This window comes from Pipistrellus hanaki (assembly GCF_964339955.1).
Source record: "Pipistrellus hanaki genome assembly, chromosome: 11".
NCBI lineage: Eukaryota > Metazoa > Chordata > Mammalia > Chiroptera > Vespertilionidae > Pipistrellus > Pipistrellus hanaki.
In genome coordinates this window covers 51,220,492-51,226,491 of record NC_140513.1, presented here as the reverse complement: position 1 = coordinate 51,226,491, position 6,000 = coordinate 51,220,492, and the positions used below count along the sequence as shown (strand labels likewise).

The 6,000-nt window shown below is 47.1% G+C and overlaps 1 long non-coding RNA gene across 1 annotated transcript in view; it reads right to left on the bottom strand.

The window, feature by feature from the left end:
* Positions 1-838: 838 nt before the first annotated feature.
* LOC311629816 overlaps positions 839-6,000 on the bottom strand; it is a 41,544-nt gene continuing 36,382 nt past the window's right edge. The window contains exons 2-4 of the long non-coding RNA XR_014796262.1: positions 3,739-3,883; positions 3,038-3,176; positions 839-2,138 (exon numbers count right to left, since the gene is read on the bottom strand). This is a non-coding gene — a long non-coding RNA (uncharacterized lncRNA). The remainder of the gene's footprint in view (positions 2,139-3,037; positions 3,177-3,738; positions 3,884-6,000) is intronic.

Sequence of the window (6,000 nt, the reverse complement as noted above, 5' to 3'; positions counted from 1 at the left end):
GGTGATCACGTTGCCTCCTCCTCTTATCTGTGCGCCTCCTCTGTGTCTGTGTCAAATCTCTGTCTCTCTCTGCCTCATATCATAAGGTCACAGGGATAATCCGGGATGATCTCATCTCAAGATCTTTAACTTAATTCCACCGGCTAAGGCACTTTTTCCAAATAAGGTATAGTCACAAATTCCAGGGATCGGGACACAAACTTGGCTTCTGGGGACCGCCTCGAGCTGGTACATGTTTGTCTCCTGACAGAAAAGGGGAAGCCCTGATGTATAGTATTTGCCCAATTCCATAGTTTAATACTGTCACCATGGCTAACGTCCGCCTGCCCCTGGGAAGTCTCTGAACCTGAAGTTGGAGGAGATACACAGTAGCACATCCTGACACAGTACTTCCATCCTTATACTGTACGTCCAATAGGTGTAAGGAAACTCCAGAGCACAGATCACAAACAGTAAAACCTATTCAAGTGAATAGGAAAGCAATGAATGTTGAGGGCCTATTAACTTTGTTTTAAATATAATTCATTTAATTATAAGTTCATGTAATCTAACTTTTAATAACAATTATATTTAACAACCGGCTCACCAAATTCCTAAAAAAATTTACGAGTTGCTTCGGATGAGCTGGTACGAGCCAGCTCGAACACGCTACTTAATAGAATGTGCTGATTGACCAGGCCTGAGTCACAGAGCCTGAGGCAGAGAAAGGGTCAACAATATTCAAACCACATGAACTGAAAAGAAGGTGGGTGGTTTCTATAGAGAAAATTGGGGTGCTATTACTTAAGGAAGCGGAAAGGAATATGAGAAGACAGAAACAACAAAGCCACTTATGTATCGTTGTCTAAACATATTTTAATGACTTGAGCCTAAGGCAAAATTTTTTCAGCAAAGTTCAAAACAGTTACAGGTACAAGTATTGTGGCTGTGCACCGACCTGCAAGTCACTGTTTCCATCTACGGGGGGAAATCACAATTTTCCACATTCCCATTTTACTTAGCTCATCATATCTGTTTGTAAGTCTGAGCACATGGATCTCAAGGTGGTGAGTTGCAGAAAAAGACATAAAGCAATGCTCTTTCTCAAAGTATCATTTTTTAAAAAAATTTAATAGCTGTATTGGAATATTATTTGCACACTATTCAATTCACCCATTTAAAGCACAAAATCCAATGGCTTTGGTACATTCACAGAGTTGTTCAACCTTCACCACAATTAGCTGTAGAATGTGTTCATCACTGTACCATCGCCTTCCAATGCCCGCCCTCTGACTCCCTGCCTTCCGCAGCCACTGGTCTATTTTCTGTCTCTAAATTTGCCTAGTCTAGGAATTTCATATAAATGGAATCCTATAGTATGTGTTCCTTTGGGACTAGCTTTTTTCACTTAGCATAGTGTTTTAAGGTTCATTGGTGTTGTCACATGCATGAGTATTTCATTCCTTTTTATTGTCAAGTAGTATTTCATTGTATAGATATACCACATTCTCTTCATTCATTAGTTGGTGGACATTTGAATTGTTTCCCCTTTGGGGCTATTTTGAATCTAATGCTGCTGTGAACTCTCATGGACATAGTTTTCATTTCTCTTAAACCAATGGTCTTTTAAGTTTAAATGTTTAGCAAGGTTTCTTATTTCCCTCTTGCTTAAGGCAACAGTCACTTAGGAATTAAATCAGAAATGCCAAGTTTAGATTTGAATCCTCTTAACTATTGAACTCACGAACCCAATCCCTTAAGAATCCTGGGATTGGCTAAGCCCAGAGGAGAAGTCCTGCTCACCAGCCCCGGGGTCAGGGAGGGTGGTGGTGCTGGTTAGCAGACCATAGGAGCTGACTTAAGGCCCACAGATCACTGAGCAGGTGATTGCACACCAGGGGTTGTGCCCCTGTCCTGGCCTCGCCTCAAACAGGCTCACCATAATCAGTCCCTCACATGCTCCCTGGGGGACTCTTCCCAGCCAAAGTATAAAGAATAACAAAAGTAAGGCCTTATTCTCTGACCTGGAAATCAGAATCCTGTGGTTTGGAAAACTTGCACGGGAGAGGGGGAAATGTTAGTTTCCCTGACAGAGGCCAGTAGAGCGTTGCATTTTCTCCCTTGCATGATGGGAGAGTTCTTCCCTGGGTCCTGCAGACCTGTGACAAAAAGAAAGAAAAAAAACCAAAAAACTCTATAGAGCAACTTTCTTCCAAGAAATTCAGACTGTCTCAAACAGTCTTTCACTCCTTCCCCCTGAGGGAGTTTGCATAAATGTGTATAAGAAATGACTTCTTTTAAAATTTACAGTCCCTGACTAGCCAGTCCTGGGCAGAAATAGAACTTAAGAAAGCAGGCCTCCTGACCAAACATTCCGCTATAATATTTGCAGTGAGGTTCTATAAATCAGCGCATAGCCTTAAAAACAGGATCTCTTCATAACATCCCCCACGACTCTGCTCCACCAAGGACTGGCCTTCCTTTCACCAGGGGCCAAACTTCCTCTCCCAAAGCTTCGGAATCAACTGGCATGGCATGTTCTATGAAAAAGTATATCATTTACTTACAATTAACGGTCCAGTCTGCCTGGAAGCAGGCTGGCCAGGCAGCTCGGCCCTCCTAGCCCAGTGCAACCGAAAACTCCTCAAGAATCCTGGGACTGGCTCGGCCTAAGGAGAAAGAGTCCTGTTCACCGTCCCCTCGCACTGCGGCTGCTTGCTACGTCTCTGTGTTGCTGTCACCTGGGGCTGCACTGGCCCACGGGGTCTTGATGGCCATACTGGGGAATATAGATTCAGATCCAGTTTCCCAAGGCTCAGCTCGGTGTCTGGATGGATGAGTCTGGGAGAGCTTCCAGCATCAGTCATTTGCGGGGGCCCAACCCAGCCCTTCGCCCCAAACCAAACACTCAGCTCCTCTTGCTGGGCCTCTCCTCAACATATTCTTATTGTGAGGGTCTCATGGCCCACCTCAGAGAGAGGAAAGAACCCTGATCAGGGCCACCCCGGGTCCTGCAGAGTCTCAGGGAGTCACCCACGGGGAATAGCTTTTCTCTCACCTCCACAACGCCTCCAGGCTCCATAGATTCCTCCCCATGGGTTCTCAGGGAATGGGAGGTCTCCGTCCAGTTAGTGACAAGAGGTTTCTATGAGTGTCCAGCCTCGGGCATATTTTGTTTCAGCTGCCAAACTCTTAACCTGAACATTATTTAAAAATTATATTAATTGTCAACAAGGACCAAAAATTATATTAATTGTCAACAAGCTACATAGTTTGTGGGGCCCTTAGTGCAACAAAAAAAAAAATGAAGGGCCCTTCTTAAAAATCTCAAGAATGTCCAGATGGCAACAGCAGAGCAATAAACCAAATAGTACAGTCAGCTCTCAGTATCCGTGGAGGATGGGTTCCAAAATCCCTGCCCCCTATATCAAATCCAAGGATGCTCAAGCCCCTTTTATAAAATGGCATAGCATATGGTACATCCTCCCATCTACTTTAAATCATCTCTGGATTACTTATAATTCCAAAAATAATGTCAATGTCATGTCAATAGTTGTTATGCTATTGTTTAGGGAATAGTGAATGACAAGCACAAAAAGTCTGTACGTGTTCAGTACAGACGCAACCATCCCAAGCCAGAAAGAACATAGCTGGTCCCCTCCAGAGGAGGCACAGCGCTCCCAGCCACTGCACTAACCCCATTCTACACAGCTGCCACGGGTCCTCTTGTTTGTGCTGCTGGATTTCCTCCCAGCTCACCTCTCTCATGCCGAGGGCCTGCTCCTCCCACGCAGCACATCAAATGCTGGCACTCTCTGTTGCAGGGCAATGGCTGCCTACTCCCTCCACATCCACAAAACTAAGGTTGCTCCTCCAGTAATCCTTTGCAGAATTGCATCAGTTTCTTAAAAAACAAAAAAACGAAATGCACCAAGATAAGGAAGGATATATTGCCACGAGATACAGCTGACGCCTCATCTCAGAGCCTAACCATGCATGAACTCTCAAAGACACCATCCTTTTTCCCTGGAGCTGTTTCTACTGCAAATCACCTGACCATACCAGGAACAGCCTGAAATGTCAATGGAACCCAACCAACCACACAGCCCCATTGGACAGAGCCTACTCCCAGATTGGCCTGTGTACCTATCTGTGGAAACCTGAGCTAGACTGTAGCTGAAAACTCTGCTCATTCGGGGAAGGTTTTGGTCTTGTGCCTGGAACTATGGAAGCAGACATTCACACCTACCACACGGAACACACTAGGAGCCTAATTTCCAGCGCAACACGTCCGTGCTTTATTTTGAAAGGAAACAGCAGCATCGGAAGGCCTGCTCACTCTGCCGCTTTTTGTAGGAGGCCCCACAAAAGGTAGAGGGGATGGCTACGGTGCTAAAAGGAGGCATAGTTTGCATTTTTAAAAGGAAGAGGAACACGCACAAACACACACACACACAAACAAACAAAAAACACCTTTTCTCAGGACCAGGAACTCATGATGCTGAAACATATGACATGTGCACCTTCATAGAAATTTTTAAAAAGGTCAAATTTGCAAGGCTCTAGGAAAGTAGTGTAATACACTATCCAATAAATCTCACTAGGAGAGACTGGAAAAGAGCTACAAACATCTTACTCTCGCCCCTTTGGTTTTAATACCTGGAAAGGGAGGTTCTAAAATGTTCAATGACTCGCCCCACACCCCTGTGTGCTACCTAAAATGCAGGATGTTGCTTTCAGGCTAAACAGGCATTGTCCCATCTGCCTGAAGTGCATTCGAGAACAAAACCCTCCTCTCTCTACATCAGAGTCACTATTCAGATTTCAGCGTTGAGGAAAGCGAAGGCTCTTTCGATTTCCACTCCCTTAGCAAACAGAAGAAAAGGCATCTCTCCTGCCAGGACCTTTACAGCTGGTCCCTGTGTCTGCCGGCCCAGGAGTTCCAGGCCGGCAGGGAGCTGGCGCCGGCTGCCAGGCGGACACCAGGGGGCGCAGCATCCTTTGTGCTGACGCCGGCATGGAAGGCAGGCTCTGCAGCCTGGTTGGGCCTCCAAGAAAACCTGACCTTCCCTCCTTGTCACTGGTTTTCTCTGGAACACAGCCCCCTTCATTCATTGAAAATCCGTTTCCTTCTTCCTCTCCGAGGCTCGGGCTCTTCCCTGGTACCATCCAAGATTTGTGCGTTTCACAGGGTGTCGCTCAAATGTCTAGACGTATTTTTCAGCCACACCAGCCTTCTGCACAGCCTGGGAGCTCATGGCCCCCTGCCCATTATTTGCTCTCGTTTGGAGTCCCCTCAACTCAGGGGGTTTCTAAAGATTCTTCCAGAATGAAGGAGCCTCTAGGACAGGACAAACTTCTTGGAAGAATGATCACATCTGTCTCCTAACACCCCTTCCCTTTCCACTAGAACACAAGATAAACAAACGCATGTTGCCCAGCACACACCCTCACCCTCCTCTGCCTGCTCTGCAGCAGTCCCAGGCCAGCCTTGGGTGCTGGGCACTTACCCAAAGAGACAGGCTCAAGCATCTCTCAGCCACACCTGGGACTGTCCACCCCAAAAGGGACAGGGTCTCCTTTCCCGTCTCTCCTTTGAGCTCCCCAACAATGCTAGGGATAGGCAGGGAATGCTTAAGAGGCTTATCCCACTCCCAGAGCTAGTCCGGGGCGGGGGCCGAATGGGGGAGGGTGTGGCAGTACTGGGGCGACATTACTTGGGTGACAGCGGCCTGAGGAGAACTGCTTGTCCCCTTGGCATGGAGGCCTGAAAGGAATGCAGTCATCGCCAGTGGTCATCAGGTTATCTTCGTGGAAGGGGCCTGTGAGCTCAGGTCCTGAAAAGCCGTAGCTATAGCCGGAGCACAGAAGGGGCGGGTGGGGAGGAAAGGGAGGGGTGAGGCAAACTAGGACCTGACCCTTCATTTTATCTGTGGCCTCGCTCACGCCTTGTTCTCCCCACTCGGCTTAGCTAACGTGGGATGATGGAAGCCCCGAGCCTGGCATCAGCAGCCACTGCTG